Raw genomic sequence first — 24,747 nt, forward strand, 5'->3', positions numbered from 1 at the left:
CCTTTTTAAGTTTCGCCACTGAAATTATACCGCTTCAAGAAACATTCTTCAGAAGCTCCAGAAAATGTGGAGCTTCCAGCCTGTGTATACTGCCTTACGATACAACAAGCTCCTGATCTCTGGAAGTCTCCATGACAAAGTACATACATTTGGAAGATTTATACTTCTAGAAGTTATTAGAGCCCGAAAAGTCCCTGCACATTGACTAAGAGTGTTGTAAAGTGTTTAAGGATTCAAGCTTTCAGGAACTCTCATAATGGAAAGATGTAGTCTCTGGGAGAGAGAGAGCTGCCATTCTCTGCAGGTTTTGACCATTCAGAGCTGATTTACTTTGAAACATGAACTTTGAAGATGCAAATTTTTGTTGAAATCCATAGATAACTTGTAAATTGAATAGGAAATTGTTGCAACATTGGACTGCGCCCCCTTCAGTTCGACTAGTTCCAGCAACAAACTTGACCTTATCATTTACTCGTAGATCATAAATGCAATTTTTTTTTTGAAATCCATAGATCACTAGCAAATTGAGTAGGAAATGTTTGTGACATGGGACTGCGTTTCCTTCGGTCCGATTGGCTCATACAACAAAATTGACCTTACCATTTACTCCTTCAGTATCCGTGCCAATTTTAGTAAGTATCCGTTAAGAACTGCGGCGAAATCGTGAAAGACGTAGTATTACTTAAAAAAATAATTTCAATAAGAAGTTTAGAAATCTGCAGTATTCGTGTGTGAACGACTGTTAATTAATTATGATATTCATCTTCTAAAACACTCTGATGACCAAAATTTTGATATCTGATTGGATATTTATCTCGTTCTACATAAGGATTTGTGTGCTACCTCACTATTTTCTGTTATTTAGAACTGAGTATTTAGGTACATGCAACATTTTCTTCTTAAAAAATGGATAAATACATCAACAACTTTTATTTATTTATTTAATTAACGGAAACCATTACATGTGAGTACATTACAACACGCATTCAATATTTGAAAAAATATTACACAATAGCCATACATTACACGGATGGCAGGAGGTTAATTAACAACATTAATTAAGCAATAATACATTGTTCATGAGAGGCATTCAAATAAAAAAGAGACAGCGTATACAACCAATGACAATACTATAATTAATATCAATAACAATAATAATAATAAGACTATATATCAAATACAAACCAAAAAAACCATTAACGTAAATATATCTATAAGCATTAACAAAATAGAGTGTGCAACATTTAATAATTCATTACAACTAACAATCGTGCACAAAACACAACCACGTCCAAACTAAATCCAGCTTATTAAAAACAATATTATCAATGCAAGAAGTAATATCAATACTATAACAATAATAACGTGATAACAAGAAAAATAATAGAAACCATAACAACGACTAACATAAATTATCGGTAAGCATTTACAAAAAAATAAACCATGCAACATACAACAACAAACCATTACATAGCCATAACATCGAATAAACAACTCTGTAGCAATAATTCATTGCAACAATCCCAACCACTCCAAAATACCTATGTGGTCCTCTAAGTGCACCGCCATTCGCAATACTGGCACTGATCACAGTGAGACATCAGTAGGACTACTGATAATACGTGATACTGTGGTCCTTTAAGGGCCCAACCAATTAGACATCTACAGAAAAGCACCACTGCTAATGATCACCAGAGAAGTGGAAGTCCTTGACTGATCTTCGGAAAGTAGCCGCCGACATGATGAAGTCCACCTTTTGATGAGTTTTCAAGACGTTGCATCCTGCCCATGGCGCTGTTCATTTCATAATTAGTCACATGATGGAATCTATCAAAAAGTTCTATGGATCTTGTATGAGAAGGCAGACGAAAAAACACACGTTCCAGCATCTCAGGGAAATCAAGGTTTGTTGATAATTTTATAAACAAACATTAGATCTTGGATATTTCTTCTGGCTGCCAATGGTGGAAGACACAGCGTTTCAGCCAAACGGTCTGCAGATACCCCTCTCTATACAGGAAACCAGTTCGGACGCCCAGATAACGTAAAAACTTTGGTTTGAATCCTTTGGAAGTCACTTATCATTGACTGGTGCGGGGTCCACACTACAAAGGCATATTCGACAATTTTGTATGGACTGGAACAGTTTCTCTGTTAACGTACGGATTTTTCAGCTAGTTCAAATTAGTTAAAAGTTGATAGTATTTTTTATAAGTAAACTTTCTCCTCACGAGTCCTAACAGTATTGCCCAATTATATCTAATAGGGGAGCGAAAGTTCTCGAGCGTTGGACCAACAGCAGGACCCAAGAAGTAACCGTCACTTCAGTTCACGAACGTTAGCTCCCATGTTTACTTACTGTACTACCCCAACGTACAATATCATGATGATACGTACAATATAGTCATGACAGTACCAATATACATTTGAGGGACAGAGTTTTACATACAAGCTATATGGTACAATTCATATGTCAACTGTAATAGTTTATTGTCACTTCAATAAATTGAATACAGCTTTGTATAATTTTTGAGTATTTAAAAAACTGCCTATTTCAATCATATATATTATAACACTTCACAATGTAATGTTTGTATTTTCACCGATAATAGTTCCCAGAGCCTAAAACTCACCATAATCCAAACTAAAACTGGTACTGAGCCAGCCTCGACCAGTTTAATGATGTCGATCGTTTGCATCTCTGTAAAGAATTTATCACGATTATGTCACATTACAGAAAGCAAATAAAACACAGTGAGCGATTAAAAAAAAATTTATACTTAAAGATGTACTTCTTTAGGTTTCAAGGTTACATCCGTTTAAAGTTTCAAAAAGTTATGTTTACGTCTTGGTTAGTATGTGTCTGGATAGCAATGGAGGTTTTTACAAGCATTTTTGTTTCGTATGGTTTGAAGTACCGGCTCACAAAGTTTTTAAAACTGTACAATAACGTATTAATATTATATTAATACGTTAAATTTTAAAGGCTCGTTTCGCCATGAACGTCCGATTGAACGACGAGATACTTCTTAAAAGAACAAATAATTAAAAAAACAAAAAAATAACACAAAATACCAACATTTCTCTATTTTACGTATTTTAACTAGAACAAAGTTTGAGTATTTTGGTACAATTTAGAGAATGAATAATCATTAACCTTTTCAAAAGCTTGTATCTACGTAAATAGTAGATATAAATGTCTTAAGAAGGTTCAAGTTAGCACCTAAAATACAATTCTTAATGGTTTTATCTTTATTTGAACAATAAAACCCAATCTAAAGAAATCGAAAAGGAATGAAATTCCATCCACATATTCAGTTAAATTCTTAACTGCTTTTTAATAACGTATTTCGGGTCTAAAATATGTTTTGTACATATGGTTGTTGTTCCCCACAGGAAAATGATATGAGTGTCTTTGTGAACCCGGAAATAATGGCTACATATACATACCTTCTAAGCAGCTGATAAGCAACTGTAAACCCAGAACTTTAAAACAATACAAAATTCGTAACCAGTGACAAACGTAATGCGTGCTACATAATCGTTCACGATGTTATGAGCTTCAATGAGACGTAGATGTGAGGTAGAACAAGTCATAACGATGGGTTATATCGATCCCTGGCCATTACCGTAGTGTCCACTTGAAAATGGAAGTGAATAACAAACGTATAATTAATACACTTAACGATTGCCCCTGCCCCTGTATTGGGCATCTAAACGTCGAATTTTTCACAGGCTACTTGCGGGAAAATTGATTTAAACATGAAGGAACTGAATAGGAGCTTGAACCGTACGTAACCCGAGACTCTAGTCTGGGGTGAAGAGTCCATCTGTTGAGGTAGTGGCGTTCGTTGGTTAAACGTTAAAGAAGGCAGTAGAAGAGTAGTTGCGGGAAAGTTGATTCAAACATGAAGGAACTGAATAGGAGCTTGAACCGTACGTAACCCGAGACTCTAGTCTGGGGTGAAGAGTCCATCTGTTGAGGTAGTGGCGTTCGTTGGTTAAACGTTAAAGAAGGCAGTAGAAGAGTAGTTGCGGGAAAGTTGATTCAAACATGAAGGAACTGAATAGGAGCTTGAACCGTACGTAACCCGAGACTCTAGTCTGGGGTGAAGAGTTCATCTGTTGAGGTAGTGGCGTTCGTTGGTTAAACGTTACAGAAGGCAGTAGAAGAGTAGTTGCGGGAAAGTTGATTCAAACATGAAGGAACTGAATAGGAGCTTGAAACCGTACGTAACCCGAGACTCTAGTCTGGGGTGAAGAGTCCATCTGTTGAGGTAGTGGCGTTCGTTGGTTAAACGTTAAAGAAGGCAGTAGAAGAGTAGTTGCGGGAAAGTTGATTCAAACATGAAGGAACATAATAGGAGCTTGAACCGTACGTAACCCGAGACTCTAGTCTGGGGTGAAGAGTTCCATCTGTTGAGGTAGTGGCGTTCGTTGGTTAAACGTTAAAGAAGGCAGTAGAAGAGTAGTTGCGGGAAAGTTGATTTCAAACATGAAGGAACTGAATAGGAGCTTGAACCGTACGTAACCCGAGACTCTAGTCTGGGGTGAAGAGTCCATCTGTTGAGGTAGTGGCGTTCGTTGGTTAAACGTTAAAGAACGCAGTAGAAGAGTAGTTGCGGGAAAGTTGATTCAAACATGAAGGAACTGAATAGGAGCTTGAACCGTACGTAACCCGAGACTCTAGTCTGGGGTGAAGAGTTCCATCTGTTGAGGTAGTGGCGTTCGTTGGTTAAACGTTAAACGTTAAAGAAGGCAGTAAAAGAAGAGTAGTTGCGGGAAAGTTGATTCAAACATGAAGGAACTGAATAGGAGCTTGAACCGTACGTAACCCGAGACTCTAGTCTGGGGTGAAGAGTCCATCTGTTGAGGTAGTGGCGTTCGTTGGTTAAACGTTACAGAAGGCAGTAGAAGAGTAGTTGCGGGAAAGTTGATTCAAACATGAAGGAACTGAATAGGAGCTTGAACCGTACGTAACCCGAGACTCTAGTCTGGGGTGAAGAGTCCATCTGTTGAGGTAGTGGTGTTCGTTGGTTAAACGTTAAAGAAGGCAGTAGAAGAGTAGTTGCGGGAAAGTTGATTCAAACATGAAGGAACTGAATAGGAGCTTGAACCGTACGTAACCCGAGACTCTAGTCTGGGGTGAAGAGTCCATCTGTTGAGGTAGTGGTGTTCGTTGGTTAAACGTTAAAGAAGGCAGTAGAAGAGTAGTTGCGGGAAAGTTGATTCAAACATGAAGGAACTGAATAGGAGCTTGAACCGTACGTAACCCGAGACTCTAGTCTGGGGTGAAGAGTCCATCTGTTGAGGTAGTGGTGTTCGTTGGTTAAACGTTAAAGAAGGCAGTAGAAGATTAGTTTATAAATCTAATGCGTCTTTCAGTTTACACGATTTATCAAGAGACATTCAATATAAACTATTTAGTATGCATATATGCCATTAGAATAGCAAAATAGCAATTGATTTGTAGCATCCATGCACTCCTACAGAACAAGCTCATGTGGAGTAACAAGCCATCTGAAATTGCTAGTTACATTCTTCAGGTAAGTCCGAGTAGAGTTTGGTGAATAGGCAGAGAATGATCAATGCAAATATAAATACCACTTTAAATCAAAATTAAAAATAATAAAGAAACAAAATGTTGCCGGGTATTCAAACTGAATGAATGTATTTGATCTTTCGATCATATGTTAGTTTTGTTATTTGAACACATTTGAAAATAATTTAAACGTAAAAAGTAAGGGCTCTGTGGTGTAGTGGTAGCGCACTCACCCGGGGAGTGAGAGATCCTAGTTCGAGTCCCGGTGGAGAAAGTACATTTTGCGATTCAATCTTTATTTAAATTAAATTAGGCTATTGCCGTGTACATACATTTAATGAACTTTAAAGTCGCTTGACAGGTATTTGGCCTTCCGATCATATGTTAGTTCGATTATTTAAACACATATGTGACAGAAACGGTAAAATACAGAATAATTGAACCGTAAAAAGAAAGGGCTCTTTGATGTGGTGGTAACATCTCGCCCGTCAAGTGAGGGAACCTGGTTTGGAGCAAGAACTTTTGTTTTATTTAGTGTGAATTGCAAGGAACAGAATAAAAATACTAACATGAAAAACGAAAAACTATGGTTACAATTTTCCATTTTTTTGCACAAATTTCTGAGTGTTTAAACTAAATGTAAGAACTGAGTAACAGCAAAACAGCTTTTTCTTTGACACAATCTATATTAGGTTAAAATGATCGCATGCGTGCTGTAATGTACGTAAAACTATTTTCCAGAAATTTGCCTAAATGGAGTTCTTAATCAAACAATCTCAATGAGCTTTTGTACTGATATCAGTGTTACCTGAGAGAAGCACACTTTGAAATAGTTTCGCTATCTTGCTTCTGGCTTTGAGATTCAATCAGTGAAGACGCTCAACATGCAGAGTTTCAAAAATTGCAGCAATTTTGATTCTAGCCTCAAAGAACAATGATAAATCTCAGTAACTGTAGGCCCTTTCTTTTTGTTAAAGAACTGCGAAGATGTTCTGTTAAAAAATATTAACTGTTTACATAACGTGTATTAGGTACATAATCATGACTGTATTTACTGTTATTAGTGTGACTCACTCACTATACAAAGTCTGTCAAGTAAAGAGTTAATACGAACTAAATTAAAGATTTTTTATATCAATATTGGTTATTCAAAATATTAAGAACATTTTAACTTCCGCTTTTAAATGTTCAGAACGATCATGAATATATTACACAGAAATAGTAAACTCCATCGAAGCAAAAAAATACGCAACATCTTTAATTTAATGAGGTCATTACCACTATATCACTAAAAGTGATTCAAAAGTGATTACCACTCAAAAAAAAAGTTTATGGTGGCAATATTACGCGTTGCCAAACAGATCTAGGTTAATGGGACAAGATTTATGTCACACAATTCTTATATTTATGCGAGTATTATTCTCTTTTGAAGTTAAAATCATAATTAAAAAGTAAATTAGCACTGGTATCAACACAGAGTAGCAAGTCAGTCATCTGTACTGTTATAAAGTGCCTGCAATATCTCTTACCACAATTCCATTACAGCAATGGCAGGTGAAAGTATGGACAGAATGAAGGCAAAATGAACGGTTTTGTTTTGAAACTTTATATGAAACTTATAAAGATATAGTAGTAGTCACATTGTCTATCTCTTTAAGTGGCCGTTAACCGTAGCTTCGCAAGAAATTTTAAAAATCCAAGAGCGTAGCCTTCTTAGTGAAAACATTTACGATGTAACATGATGGAGTCCTATAATAATTTATAACAGAAGTAGACAATTGGTACTTGTTATTTTTTTGTTCATGATTAAGAAAAGTTGAATAACATTTTTACTGGTTGTATGTGGCTTTACCTGTGGACGATCATAAATTTCTGATTTGAATCAATTACATTCCTGACGCCATAGTTGAGTTTGCCATTTTATAATGATTTAACGAACTGAAAAGTTATTTCGTTCAAAAGGTTCAAGGCACAATAAATTCACGTCATGTCTATTTTATTTACGGTTCCACAATAGAGTTTGCGTTGTTGCCCCAAACAAGAATATATATTTTTTACGTAACATTTAGGTCTCGGAAGCCAACTTAATTTAAAATCATGTATTCCTAGTATACGATATTTCAGATAATAATAATATATTTGGATTTTTACCCTGTTTAAGGAAATATGTGCCTAAGTCAGCTGAGCTTAGTAAGACAACTTGAGTGCATTTACTTCCGTCGCCTGTGCTCTGCTTCCGGTATAAAGGGGAAAGTGGACAATCCTTGTAACTAAATTTAATTAATGTTTCAAAATAGTCGTTTATAATAAGTATTACGTGATAGACGTTTTGTTGTATTTCGTATAATATTCTATTCGTATTATAGAGATTAAGTAGAATTTCTAATCCATTAGATAGTTTTAACTTGTCACTGATTCAATGTGTTTAAATAATGATAATATAGTAATTTATTCTTTGCAATATGCATTACATTACTGATCAAGCGATGTATGTTTAATACTTTCTGACAATTAAATCCAAACGAATCTTTCTGCCTCTTTGGTGAATTCAGTTGAGTGTCGACAGCTGTTTAGTGTCAGTTATATTATCACAATTTTTTAGATTTTAAAAATATTCTGGAAAACTTATAAACATTTTCTTTTCATAAAAATGTTCCTTTAACATGTTAAAAATTAGCAGTCGTGGGACTGCAGATAGAAGTGAAAACGGAACTATTAAGTTGAGAGTAATTAAAACTTAGAGATTTTAATTATGTTACAATATTTTTTCTAATAGTGAAATTAAATTATATAAGTTCGTAAATAGTTATTTGGCAAAAAAATAACAAAGCACGTATTTTATATCTAACAAATTACACAAACAAACAATAACTTCGTAAAATTGAATTTTACAATAAATGAACATATTTCATAAAATCTAAAATTATTATAACATTTTTTTAATTTTTCCAATTTTAAAATCCACGAAAAAATATTATCAAATAACTAGAAATCTATTTTACCACGCTAGTAAGATAAATCTTATACCGTAATAATACTCATTTCATGATGAAGAGGTTAAATATTAAAAACATAATTAAAATGAATAATGCTAAATTTTAAATACAAATATTCGTACAAATATTAAAAATGTTTAAAAATATATTCGTTGTTTTCATTATTCATTTATCTGTATAAAAATATTAATATGTTTCATACTCACTTTTATCTTGAAGTCAATGAATTTAAATTCAATAAATAAACAGTAATCCTTCAATTAAATAATTACAATAATAGTCAAATTAAAAATTCACTTAAATAAACAAAATCCAGTACACACAAGTTGAACTTCCCACGTGGTCAATTTAACTTTACTTATGTATTCTACACTCTAATACTTAATGTACAACGTAGGCGTTTAATATATATCATAAATAGCACAAAGTGACTAAAATAGAATAAACAAATTTTCCAAAGATTATTAACGTTTCCATGGAAACCACTTGGAATTTTCGATATATTTGTGATTCTTAGATTTGTATTAATTGTAATGTTTTTAGCATGTCGGTGACGCGAACCGAGGATTTTACCCTCTACCAAAACGCTCAACGCGCCTAAAGAAGTTTTCACTTCAAAAAAAAGAATTGGTCCAGTTGGTCCAACCGTTCCCGAGATTAGCTTTTAGTTACACATTTATAGATTTATTTCTATACAAGCAATTACCCGCCGCTTTGCACGCAATTTTGCAGATTTCGCACCTGTTTGAGCATTTCTGGTTCGAGAGAATTATAATTCCGACGCTAATGGTGAGTCTGCCTTCCTGCCACGATCAAGAAACTTTGTTAAAAAGTGTATATTTATAGCTATTGTTATTTATTCCAGTCTGTCATTTTTGTTCTATAGTTATTTTGCCCTTTTCAGATCAAGAACACCTCTGATAAGCCTACTTCTGTCAAAAGACAATTCAGGTATCATAACATAACGTCTTTACACGTATAGTAAAAGTTAGACGATTTGACTTTTATATCTGCACTGCTTAGCAGTTATCCACTGTTTTACACGTAGTTTAGCAGGCTTTGTACGTATATGACTGGTACTCTTGTAGTCACAATCAATTAAATAAACCACAAAGTGTTTATTTATAACAGTTTTAATTTACTTCGTTTTTAAAATTGCTTGTTCAATAGTTGATTTCCCCTTGTTCCCCGACCTATAAAATATATATCACAGATTAGAGAAGCCTATATCTGTTGAAATATAACTAATATGGGTTTTAACCCATTAGCCACTCAATATTCTTGCGCCTAACCCCCTTGCACAAATCCAATTAAATATGCAAAACATGCAAGGGTTCAGCAAAACTGTCACAAAATATTCAATTTTTTTATTGCTATTTGGTTGACTGAGCCATTATGTTTTAGCTAATGAAACACGTTATAATTGCTGTCATTTATAAGTAAAGTATATCAAAATTATTAATTTCAAGAATAATTTAAAAAATGTTTTTTGTGTAAATTTTGAAATCAAGAAATAGTTTTAGTGCAAAACAGATATAATCTATGATATTTGGTGTAGTTTTATAAGAAATTTAATTCTTTAAGTGGAAAATTTTATTTAATTGATTTATCGTAATTTTTTTAAATTACGTATGTTTTTTGTAAAATGTGACATTTGTGTACTCCTTACACAAATCCTAGCATACATGCAAAAATCGCGAGGGTGTATACCTTGATTCCCATTCTTTTCTGGGGTCAGTACATATGTATATGTATCGTATATGTTCTTTTGTTTAGTTTTAATAAATCAACTTTATTATTTGAGCCCATACTAATGTTTAAACAAACATTTAATAACGTAGGTTTTCATCACTGTACCGTCTCCTGACGGTCGACGCGGTACCGATCACGTTCATATTTTTATGGGATTAATACAAATTGATATGTTATTTAGTTTAATTTTAATATATATAATTTATTATTTGAGACCATACTAATGTTTAAACAAATATTTAATAACGTATGTTGTCATCACTGTACCGTCTCCTGACGGTCGACGCGGTACCGATCACGTTCATATTTTTATGGGATTAATACATATTGATATGTTATTTAGTTTAATTTTAATATATATAATTTATTATTTGAGCCCATACTAATGTTTAAACAAATATTTAATAACGTATGTTGTCATCACTGTACCGTCTCCTGACGGTCGACGCGCGGTACCGATCACGTTCATATTTTTATGGGATTAATACATATTGATATGTTATTTAGTTTAATTTTAATATATATAATTTATTATTTGAGCCCATACTAATGTTTAAACAAATATTTAATAACGTATGTTGTCATCACTGTACCGTCTCCTGACGGTCGACGCGCGGTACCGATCACGTTCATATTTTTATGGGATTAATACATATTGATATGTTATTTAGTTTAATTTTAATATATATAATTTATTATTTGAGCCCATACTAATGTTTAAACAAATATTTAATAACGTATGTTGTCATCACTGTACCGTCTCCTGACGGTCGACGCGGTACCCATCACGTTCATATTTTTATGAGATTAATACATATTGATATGTTATTTAGTTTAATTTTAATATATATAATTTATTATTTGAGCCCATACTAATGTTTAAACAAATATTTAATAACGTATGTTGTCATCACTGTACCGTCTCCTGACGGTCGACGCGGTACCCATCACGTTCATATTTTTATGTGATTAATACATATTGATATGTTATTTAGTTTAATTTTAATATATATAATTTATTATTTGAGCCCATACTAATGTTTAAACAAATATTTAATAACGTATGTTGTCATCACTGTACCGTCTCCTGACGGTCGACGCGGTACCCATCACGTTCATATTTTTATGGGATTAATACATATTGATATGTTATTTAGTTTAATTTTAATATATATAATTTATTATTTGAGCCCATACTAATATTTAAACAAATATTTAATAACGTATGTTATCATCACTGTACCGTCTCCTGACGGTCGACGCGGTACCCATCACGTTCATATTTTTATGGGATTAATACATATTGATATATTATTTAGTTTAATTTTAATATATATAATTTATTATTTGAGCCCATACTAATGTTTAAACAAATATTTAATAACGTATGTTGTCATCACGGTACCGTCTCGTGATCGGTGTTTTGGTACTGCGTCGGCCGTCACGAGAGACAGTACCGTGATAAGTGGTTAATGGGAAACAGTCTTTAAATATATAGTAACAGTTAGAAAGTAACTTTGTCTTTTATATCTAATAATTAATTTTTTCTAAAAATGTACGGTTAAAATTGCGTTAACCACGACAGTATTTACGTAATTGTTTCTTTATAACCCAAAAAAGATGTTTTAAATATTTTAGAACAGATCTGGTATTAGTAGCCTACATTAGTTCAAAAGCACATTCTAGCAAACATTCATCTAGTCATAGTTCTCACCGACTACTTCAAAGGGAGGCTTCAGAGTTAAATTCTGACAATAATATTAATGACCAATATTGGATTTTTGCTACTTTAAAGATTAGTAGGGCGTTCTCCGTAGTGATTTTCGAAATAATAATAGCCTATATAGGTCTATATTCATGCCAACGACGATAAGAATATCCACGCAAAATTTTAGTACAATCGGTTGAATAGTTTTCGCGTAAAATTAACAAACAAAGGCACTATAGCGTTTGTAATATTATTAGGATATAAGAAGATAATAATTAAATATAAATTTTAGTTTTACCTAGTGTTCTACCTTCCTTCCAAAGTGTACACAGAAATAAAGAAATATTTTTTATTATCATTTCAATAACTCCAGCATATGACCATGTTTACGTATAGGAAAACTAACCATAACATACAGGTTATAATTACAGAATGAAGAATATTTTTCAACCCATGTAATTGTAAACAAATCATTATCTTCTTCAGAAGGATTCATTTCTGATTGGGTTTTACCTGAAAAGGCTGGTACAAAGTTGGCTTCCTCTTCTTTCAAAAAGACATGACTGAGATTAGTGCCCAAACCCCTTCCTCATGGATCCAGAATATCCTGTCACTCCGGATGCAGCGCAATGATCCTTTTAGAACTGGGTACAATTCCTAAGAGATATATAAAAAGGAAACTAATAATTAATAAACCGTATATTTGAAGATTTTTTACTACCTTATAACGCATTTCGAATCTTAAAATATTTCGGTCCCGCTTAGAGATCCAGAGTTTTTATCTGAAACTAAGGGAAAATCATCTCAAGGTATTTTTCTAGAATTTACTATTGTTTATGATGTTTTTAAGACAGTCATCCCAACAGTGTTGTAAACCCAATAAATAAGATTATTATTTTATTTCGTTGATGTAATGTAAACTGATCAAATTAATAAAATATGTACCATTACATATTTTATAAATAATTGCATCAGGATATACCTCAGACATTATTGCGCCATTCCATACTGAATGCTGCACATCTTTCACTAGTATAAGAAAATAGTGTCAAGCTTTAGAAGGCGTTTCATAACAACAAAGATACTATAACCACCGTGCTCAACTATATAAAATTCCACTTTTGAAGAAATATGTATGTATAACATATTCGTACCTGCAAACTGAGCACTAACTTATTTTTTACCCATGTCAATAATTTTGTGTACAGAAATTTATTCTTGTATCATATTTTATGATTAAAACCTCGTCCGAAATACTTTCAATAAATGTCCATCATTAATACTACTGTTCCATTACGTTTATTATTTTACAATACAGCATTTACGTTAGAATCCGTGTTCATTCTTTTGCTTTAACTATTTCAAAAAAGGGGCTTTAGGGATAGGAATTGTAAATCAGTAAATTCGTTGTTGTATTGGAAGCAGTTTCGTACTACTAGGACTTCTTATTAATTAATTTGCTTTTTTTTCAAATAAATATAGCGATAGTGATTTAAATTGTATGTTAAGTAAGCATACACATTTATTCTCAGTTCAGAAGCATGGATGAGATTTGAGCAGATTTCTAAACATAATCTGGGATCAAAAAGTTTGGATATCCGAGTATAAAAGTTAACAGCACACTAACCAGTAGAGCTACAATGACGGGAGTTACATTATAATTTAGCTACGTTTAATTCTGCTTTTAGGGATACATAACAAATTATTCCAGTTTTTATATCGGTAATAACATAAACATACCGGTCTTTGGCACTGTTCAACCGAACTGCAACTTTGAAAATTCATAACTCGGAAACATGTGATCCGTTTGACCGCCAGATTTTTTTAATACAAGATAGGTACCCGTATACCGTAAATGATTATACAACTGTACAAAGTTAAAACTATAAACGGTTCAAACAGTTCTGAATGCTTTTCTCGTTAATCTCTATGCACCAGCATTCATATTACATCAGCCTTGCGTATGTATTTATGTATGCTGGTACTAAAGTTAGTGATTTAAAAGTAGTATGGTAACTTTTAGAATAAATTCTAATTATTTTATTTTTACATACGATACTTTATATAGCAAAGGTATCAGAACAGGTGAATTCATCCTTTCCACGTAAACTATAATTAACGTATCAATACGTAATATGGTATAAAAATATTAATTAATTCAGAATCCCGCGATTTCAGACGTTCGATTCCTCACTAAATGATTATACATACCGAAAACACACGATTTTTTAAAATTCAATATAGTACTTCCGAGAGAGAGAGTGAGTGTGTGTGTGTGTGTGTGTGTGTGTGTGTGTGTGTGTGAGAGAGAGAGAGAGAGAGAGAGAGAGAGAGAGAGAGAGAGAGAGAGAGAGAGAGAGAGAGAGAGAGAGAGAGATGCACAACTGGTTATCTAGTGCTTACACTTTATAGCTTTGAAATCACTCAGCGTACAAACCCCAATGACACACAGGTCGTGTCCTCCGATTACAGTTCATCAGAATCGCGTTTGAAGTTCTCTCAATAACAATCAAAATGATTCTCACGAAATACTTAGCGATTAACAGCTATCAGGTAAAAATGTCAGGAATATGGAAAATATTGTTGTTGGATAACAGTGCAATTCATATCTCTATTTTTTATAAGAAATTTATATAAGAATCTCAGTTTCTAAAAAAAAGGTGCAGAATCTGATTTGGAAATATACATTGTCAACTGTTTTTACTCACCATTCATCGTAAAACCACACAAGGTCACGTGTCGCGTAACAGGCTCGTTGATGTTGCTTGAAAAATTTCAAATCTACAGCTTAAGATGTCCTGAGGACAGAAGATCACGCAGAAAAGACATTGTTACATTCCTTGACAGACAAAAGAGGAATTGTGCTAACCTCAGTAAAATCTTAGTAATGACTTGTACCATCCATAGAACTCATTCACTCACTGTTCTAGAATTTTCTCGTTGCCGTAATAGTTACTCATAAGGCCAATATAACATTTATCGCCACAAATCAGCGATATCCCATGGAGTGACATGCACCATCATCGAATTCGATTGAAATATATAGAAATTAAGTTAAATGCAAAATTTCAAGACTATAGGCTAGGTATTTCTCGTGATATCATGTATACATTCAGGCAGGCGGAAATTAAATTTATCCAGCCCATCGAGTGCTTTGCAAACGCTCAGACAATTAAAATTGGCATATTCTTAAAAGCATTAATTTGAAAATGAATTTTATTATTTTACTATTTTTCGTCATCAAAGTACTTAGTGTAGACTGCAATTATTTGGTACAGAAAGAAATAAAAATCAAGTGTCAATTAATTATATATAATTATAATCATCCTAGTTAAAAAATACTGAAAAAACCATAGTTAATGAATCCTTATTATGATAAATCTATTTTATGAGAAGTGTCAAAGGTGCAGGTTGAAATGAACAATAGTAATTATTCTTCAATAAACTTAACTCCTTAACATAAATCACCATTATGGATCAATTTATATAGTTTCATTAAACGTGCCATTAACACGCGAGAGGCCGCATCTCCTTCTTGAACCTGAAAGGTCGCAAGAAGGAAATTTGCTCACGCTATAACCTTTTATTATTTCCCTTCAATAAGAAATCTTCTAAAAAATTGATTTGCCTTATTGTGTCTCAGAATATATTAATTTAAATGATATGCATATAAAACTGTGTAAATTGAAACATTAAAAGTACTGTACAATTAGCCGTAAAATTTAGACTACGCGGGAAGTCTGTGAGCAAATTGCAGCAAGCACTTTTTAAGCATACAGATAAAAAATTGTTTCTACTTCAAAAGATCGTGTGTCTAATAAAATATATAAGTATAAGTATACAATATATAAAGAATATAATATATAAGTTAGTGATTGTAACTATAAATTTAAGTGCCGAATTTGGTGCAGGGGACAACAAAATAATCATTGTTTTGAAAACCAAATGAGTAAAAGACTAAAAGACGTTAAAGGCTTATGAAGAAACATATGCGAAGAGACATGACGGATTCCCAAACTGATGATATCTTTAATCACTATAATACTAGATAATTTCAAGAAATGCGATAAATTGACGCGAATTCGACCTCTCACTTTTACTACATTGAAGTTCCTGCAAATAAAAGATGCAAAATACGCTAGTGATTAGTAAATGGTATTTGTTAACGTACGGCGTCGAAACAACGCGTAAAAAATCATTCCTCACTTGGTTTCGATTTATTTGCTCAAAATTGTAAATACAAGTTTTGTAAATCAACTTCTATTAAAATGTAATCAGACTATTGCGATTTATTCAAATTTAATGAATACTGAAAGTCGTTTGTCAGGTATTCAGTTGAAACACGTGTGACAGAAATCACCAAATAAAAAATAATAATATCACAAAAGTGAAGCATTTGTTGTTTAGTGGTAACAAACTCGCCAAATAAATTAGAGATGCGGGTTTTAGTCCCGACAGAGCAAGTGCTTTTGTAAATGAATCTCTATTAAAATTACGATATATAAGTCTAACGAGTACTACTTTATTTAATGGAAACTTTATATTTATTTATTGATCAAGGGGACTTACGAGTGTTGGCGTAGATTTAGATATAGGTGATGAGCCAGAAATAGATGTTCTACTCTTATGCGTAACGGAAAGAGGTAAGTGCTACGCCCCTAACAGTCGCGTACTTAGTCCTCAGCAGCATAGGAACAAAAGTACGACCACTCTTGATATTTTCAGCGTATCTGCGATATTTTCAAGAGTAGATTCACATAATCGTAACCTTCATATTTATTCTCTTGACTTATCTCTTCACCGCCTTTAGGAGGTGACACCATGATTATCTGGCGCTTCTTTCCAAGTTTTCTCTTTATTTTTTTAGAGTTTGTGTTTTTTCCAGTTCAATGATGGCTCTCGTGTTAAAAATGTATTATGGCATACCGTATTATTTATTGTATCACTGTTCTATTACATTTGTTATGTTATTACACTACATGCTTATATTTATATCTACGTATATATAAATACGTATATATAATATATACAAATACCATTCAAAGGTAATAATAATATTGTTACCTTTGAATGGTTAACTATCGCGTTTTCTTAATAGTTTATCTTGTAACACTTTTTTTGTTACTTGTGTATTTATTTCTCAATGGTTTTCGTTACCACAAGGATCATTTGCATATATTTATATTATATTTTTTTATTTTATATGTAGCTTGTTTATGTGTAATATTTTTAACTGCAAGATATTAAATTCAAAATATTCTCATTATATTAGTTACACCTTAGTTTAAATGGTTATTGCGTACAAATATAGAAATATTGTTTCTTTTATTTTTAAGACAAACTTTTAAATAATTTAATAGGTACCTATGTAATTTATTTAATCATTTTATTGTAACTTAATACTAGCGAATTGCTTGTATTACAACTTTTAATGCATCTATTTCTTTCAGAACCGAAGAACCCGAAGACATATTGGAAATATCTATAAAACAGACTTGTATTTCATAAATTTGTATTGGGTAAGCGTGATTTAATAGGCTAATGGATCGCATTTAATAGACTAATTTAGATCAGCCTTCCTATAAAATTTCGCAATGACAAACACGCTCTCGACATACTCAGTTCCAGCCCCCGTAAATGTCCAAGACTGGAACTAGGGTGATCTCTCGCACACAAGTACGCACTAAGTTAACTTAATTGCGATTCTGTGTAGAGATTGTGAGCCATGCCAAGATCTGCTCACATCTCTATAAATTCAGTAATCCGGAATGGCTTATCTGCATCTAACCTATTTCTGCAGTAATGACTCTCATTATTGAGAAACGTTCACATCGATAAGTAATAATTCAACTTCGATATAACTTGCTAAGTTAGTTAAAAGAGGTTAGGTTCTACATACTTCATTTAACATTTTAAGCACTTACGTTTCTGAAGTTTTGTCGAGTTAATAGCTACTTTTATTGTTCTTAACAGAAGTTAAAGGGTGTTTAAAATATTGAGCTTTTACGTTAGATGGTATTCTTTCATTACTCAAGATGATGTTTATTTTTGAAATGTTTTCATTTACGTAGGTATAAGCAAGTGGGTTAAATAGGTATATTCAAAATCTGTTATGAAGTTATAACAAATATAAATGTTTAAACTATAGGTTTTTGTATTCTATGAAATGGAGCGCAATAGAAAATATATTTTGCATAAAACCAGACATCTTCAACCTACTAAGATAAAAGCGGAGGGTCTAGTAACATATTCCATATGGACTAGTTGGATTAAAGCCTTTTATGGCTTATTGAATTTACATTGCATTATCAGATTAGCCATATAAGGATTTAACGCAACTGGTTTATAAAACATCTGACTAGATCTTCCGTTTTTTTTATCTAAGATGTTTGGTTTCATGTAAAAATATAGCAGTTACCCGCGGCTTCGCACGCGATTTCGTAGGCTCTAGCAAATGGTATAAAACACCTACAAAGCCCATCAGCATTTTACATTTAGCAGTAATTAGCAACTATTAATAAATGTCTTAAACGACGTCAGACCAGTTGCAATTAGAGTACACATAAAGTAGAATGGATGACTGTGGAATGGATGTATGAATGAATGGATAAGAATGGATGTCTTTAATGTAATTAATTTAATATTCCTTATAGTTTACTCATTATGATCAATTTAACTTCAGACAATGAGTAAACACTGATTAAATGCCTGTATTGGTGATATCAACACCGTATTTGACTATTATAGAATGTTTAAACTCGATATGACACGTTATTTGTGTATAAGATGTGAATGTAATATAGAGTTCTAACAATAATATAGAATAAGTGGTTAAATTAAGAATCATTTACTGCATGTGAGTGGACTGTGTTATCTGGATTTGTTCAAGGCTGATGAGAAACTTCATAAATCCAAGACCATCAGAAGGTGAAAATTTACACATATACAGTAGAATTTAAATATAATACAGTAAATACACTAATTCTTATTCATATTTAAGCGACGTGATTAATGCAGATATTTTATTCAATGCTGCAAAAAGCCTAATATGGTTTTTAAAGCGATCTTCACATAGACTAGTGGTAAAAACATGTCTCTTAAACCGAGAGGTTATGAGTTCGATTCTCGAGGAAGTCAACAAAAAATTTCAAGAGAGCTTAGGCTTTTTTTAAGAAACATTGGGTTTAATTATAAATTATATTGGTGTAGTAAAAACTCTTGAAACAAATGCTGCGACTTAAATATCATTGAAAATAACAAAGTGCAGCATTACTTGATATGGTCTTCTCGAAGTACGGAATTCCGGGTCTCAAATCTCAACTGCCTAGGAGAATCGTCACAAAAGAGAGGTCACTCTAAATTCCAGGAGTCGTGTGTGACAGCATCAGGTTTCAGACGCTGCACTAAGGTGAACTGAAACTAAAGTCAACACTCAGACTATATCACGCTATATGAAGAGTTCTTTGTAGCACAAGATGGTCATAAAAACTCGAGATTTGTGGGGACAAGAAGTCATCACAGTTTATCCATTCTGCTTATCGGAGTTGGATGAATTAATGTTATTCCTTTTTTCATTTGCGCCCGCTTATGTTGATGGAAATAAAATAATAGACATGATATAGGAAGGGACGTGGTCTGCACGTTTTGTTTACTTTTTGAGTGTCTTTCTAGTTCCAATGGTTTGTTAGTAAGGGTATATCTGAGTCATTCACGTTCTTCTAAGGTGACATTTTGTCAAGGTCAAATTATCCAAGGATCCCTTTATAACCTCTATTTAATAGGATGACTCTAACGTATCATGAGGTCCTTTTCCCTCAGAAGCACAGTAAAAAGCCTTTTGGGTTTAGCATAGATTTTAATTTCTTCTTTACAGATTAACCAATGAATGCTTCTGAGATAGTCTATGTACCAGACTATCTACGCAAGTAACTGATCGGGTATACATGCAACTACATGACTTTTAAAAAGATAAAGAACTATTTCTGCAGATACTGGGTGAACAGTGTGGGAATAGGTTTAAACTAAGAATTTCCCTCTTAATTTCCTCTTAAGAATTGCAAGCAAGGTGAAAAACGTTGTCTGTACTAGAAGTAACAGAGATTTAAGCTTTCAGCTTCATAATTTCTGAACCTTTTGTTTTGTCGTAGGCCTCTCATTTATGGTACCCCACACAAGAGACATGAAGAGCATGTTGGAAAAAGGTATTGGGGGAAAGATTATGATAAGCCATACTTACACAAGTCAATATTTTCTGCTGAATTGTTATAGTACCTACAATTTTAGTTCTAGGATTAGTTTTAATGTGTATAAATACAGAACTTGAGTACAAAAACCTTTTCTAACTGGGCAAGTACAAAGTAAATTCAAGTCGAAACGTCTTATTGAAGTTAGTAATTAGTACAAATAGAAGTCCCTTTAATTTTATTGCTTGGATCCCAACAACGGTAGAAATATAACGCAATACTAAAATATGTCGTTATCCGGCAGTCGGATAACGTGTGAACGGTATTTATCAAGGATACTGTTTAGTACCAATCCTCTTTTTGTCCATCTCTACAATCTAGTATTTCAAATACAGTTGGATTAATTTAAGCAAAGTTTTTTTAATAAATAACATATGTAATTAATACGGAAACACTAAATACAACAAATGCAGATTAAATATCTATGCAGATGCACTTTGTTCTTTTGTTAAAAAAAGAAAGACGTCAATCACAGGTTTTGTGCAACTATACAGGGTATGGTTTTTAAGAAACAAATAAAAATTGACTTAAATTTGAAACACTTTACATTTCTTATACTTAGTACTTAGCGTGAAATAAGAACTAATCTAAATGAAGAATTTTGAAGTAGTACATCGTATTAACGTACTAAGTTGGTAATTAGCCAACTAGGTGATTGTTGTCAATAGAAACAAAATTGATATAGAACATGTTATTATTTTGCGTGTGAGTATGTGATTATAAATATGTTTATATACCTTTTTATCGTTATACATTTTTTTATTTTATATTCTTAAATAAAGTTGTACTTATTGTTCATATTGAAAATGTTTACAATACAATATTTAGTTTTATTATTATTTAGAAATGAAAATATTTTGTTCTAGTTTGTATATGAGGTTAAATGTAAGAAAGGGCCATGAGGCCCTAATTTCGCCTCAAATAAAGAAATATTTCATTTCATTTCATGATGTAAATACTGATAATTTACTCAAATATAACTGATATAAATACATTTATCTATTTTTTAAATTACATTTGTCATGCATGCTTGAGCAAACAGTTCTCGATTTTCAAATGTATGTTCTTTCTCTTTATTTTAATAGGTGAAATATAACACAAGAGCACCTTTAGGAATCAGCTGCTCAACATTCCTTAAAATTCGTGGTCGATGCAAACAGTTCCAGTACAAGTATAGCAAACAATTGGCCATTACCGAGACCCAACCGTAAATATGTCATTGATATTACTGTTATACCTCGTGTAGTGGTCACCTTATTTCTTTAAGATGACTGGTACGGCTATTCAATTGAGGGAAACAATGTGCAATAATAGAAACTACAATCGTGTGTCGTGATGTAACAGTTAAAGTAAAAGGTTAGCTGCTAAATGGGTTGAATTCCAAGGTGCAAATAACGGAGCCCCGGGGGCTAGCCAGTGAGTCGGCGGCGCCGCATGCGCAGTAATCTTTATTAAAATATCTGCGCAAACATAGAGACCGGTCATGAGCGCACAAATCAGTGCGCAGGCGCTAACAGGTCAGGGGTTACTTGCGCCATGCGCACTGTATCGCGCATATTTAACTCTAATGACGATTGCTGTGTGGAGAACGTGGTGCGTTGCTTCTGCACCTAATGAACAAGGTGTTGATGAACATTGATTTGTAGGAGAGAATAATGGCAGAAAGTGATGATGGAGAAGCACAACTCAAGTTGTTTATTCTGATGTATAATTTCCGTACTGGAAAATTGAATTTTGAGTACTCGGTTACAACATATGGTGGCAAATGATTAGAGTTCAGACTTATTTGCCTGATTCGGATTTAATGCCGGGTCATTTGGAAATTACGGGTTATGTTGGTTAAACACGCTTTTTGTAATACTAAACCTTGAGACTTGCGAATGTGTAACAATGTGTATGTAAGTAACAATGAATCATTTTAAATTTGAATAATGATCTTTTTCGTTCATTGAGAGTAACAATGGATAGAAGATGACCAATAAATCATAGCCTAAAATTATTTCCCAGTGATACTAAGTGACAAAATATTTTAGTCGAATATGTTACTCAATATAGTTTTACAATATGCAAGGCTGTCAGATGGATTATTGTTCGATTGGAAATCGTTAAAACCTTAATAAAAGGCCCATATCAAGAGTAGTTTAATTTAAATTGAGCTACGATACCATGGTGCAAAATTAAATTGCTTCGAATAATTTATGTCTGATTTTTAACTTGATAATACTTATTGGCCGAAAAACCGACGGCAGTTTAAACAAAACTGCAAATTCCGGTAAAAATCTCTAGTACATCTGTGAGTAAGTGTCCTCTTTAGAAATCTTAGCTTTTTGTGATGGCAACTTAGGAGCGGTGAAGGAAACAGGATTTTCCGGACATTTGCCATCGTTCAGTGAAACAAGAAAACAGTAACACTACGTTTCGAGATCTGCAATCTGATCTCTTCTTCAGGTAAAGAACTAACCTAATACATAATTACAAACTAGGTTAAAATAAACAAATCTTACTAAAGCGTTGTGGCACGCCTAAGTTAGGAATCACAACCTACATGTTGTTTGTCAACTCTAAAGACATGCACTTAATACAAAACTATACCAAACACTAATCATTAAAACTAAACTACGGAATACAGGTCACAATACGTCTTCACTCGTCTACTAACCACCTACGACTGACCAGAGGGTCCGGAAAAATCATGTTTCCTTCACAATCCTTCCATCGTCAAAAATAACTTTCAAACAAAGAATTAGTACCGGTACTGAAAAATAATAACATAAATATAATTTTTGAAATATATAAATATAAAACTTTATTATTTCCTCATGGTAGATGACGGGTATACAAAATATGATAACACATCATATGTATTTGGCGGAACCATAGCGTGCATAATACTCGTATCGGCGGAAAGATCTTTATAAATTACTGGAGTCTTTAGTAGCGGTTTTGATGCAATAGATATATAAAAATATAAAAATGTTGGAACTATTAAAGTGTCATTAAATAACACCTACCATTTGTTTGTGTTAATTGGGATTGTTAGTTACCAATTAGTGACGGGGGGGGGGGGTGAGTTTGAAATCATAATGTCGTTAGAATCGTCTTAATGAGAACTGTAATCTTTAATGATTACTTGTTGATAGCTGTTTAAGACTGATACTTCAAATACGTTGAGATATTAACTTAGAATACACATATAAGCGCTATGTCATATTGAGAGGCTACACAAAAAAAGGTATATAAAGTAAAAAAATCTAAATATACCTCAGCCTGTAGGTTATGTAGAATGAATTTGTTCAATTTTATACATAAAACGAATAAATTCGGAATACATGTTTAATATTATACAAATGATACCGCAAAATAAATAAAATTTAAACATATGTATAACTGGAAATATGTGTGATATGGTCTACTACTTATAATTGTTCAAAGTTTAATAAATAACTGGAGGACACACTCTTATCCGCTTGCCAAGCTTCTTTCGGCTCCACCATTGATGTCGAAAAACTTTAGCACGTTAGAAAATATTTTAAATACGAGTATCTCTAACATGTGGGATAAAGAGGTAAAATCTACGTTGATTAAATTCATAGATTTAATATTAGATTAAGAAACTAAAATTGTAAATAATGTAATGTAATGTGTGTGTGTGTGTGTGTGTGTGTGTGTGTGTTTTGTTACTAATAGACATATTGAGGTTAAACGGAAACAAATATATAAGTAAAAGATCAGCTTTACAGTAATTAAGTACATCTAAAGTGTTGTTTACAAATTTTTATAAATATTCAAAATGTGTCTTTTAATATACAAATATATACAGTACACTATTCACCGGTTATTTGATGTAATAGCTTCTTAAACACTCGATTTGAAAGTTTTCTTCAGGTATAAATGATGAATGGCCAGCAGAAACTAGGCCAGTTTAGGGTAAATAGTGCTAGAGCCGGTGCACTGCGGTTAAACCAGTGTAGCCCGGAGGAAGAGCTGTGTGTTTGTGCGCTTTATGTAACTGATCCGTGGAATTGGAGCGGCGACCGCGACGCGCCGTCCACCCAGCTACCGATACTAGGGATTATTACAAAATATGCGCGCATTATGTAAGTCGTGGACCAAATTGTTGCAGCCGGTGAATAGCTGCCCGAAGGCCATTTCAATAAATCTACATTCCAAACGAGTTGACAGCAGCGCTGGTGGTGGAAAGTGGTACTAGAGTTATACAATTCTGCGCATAACCGCTCATGACTCAATCCATAACCTTTAATTAGTCGGGTTCGTCCGAAGTAGCTGTCAACAAAACGGTACTTACACGGGTAGCGTTGGAGCGTAAACGTGGGAGCTGAAAGCTGACAAGTAGTGTTAGAGGAGTGGCTGTCAGCAAACGTGTACTTACACGGGTAGCATTGGAGCGTAAACGTGGGAGCTGAAAGCTGACAAGTAGTGTTAGAGGAGTGGCTGTCAGCAAACCTGTACTTACACGAGTAGCGTTGGCGAGTAAACGTGAGAGCT

The sequence above is a fragment of the Homalodisca vitripennis genome, chromosome 3, assembly GCF_021130785.1.
Source record: "Homalodisca vitripennis isolate AUS2020 chromosome 3, UT_GWSS_2.1, whole genome shotgun sequence".
Classification (NCBI taxonomy): Eukaryota; Metazoa; Arthropoda; class Insecta; order Hemiptera; family Cicadellidae; genus Homalodisca; species Homalodisca vitripennis.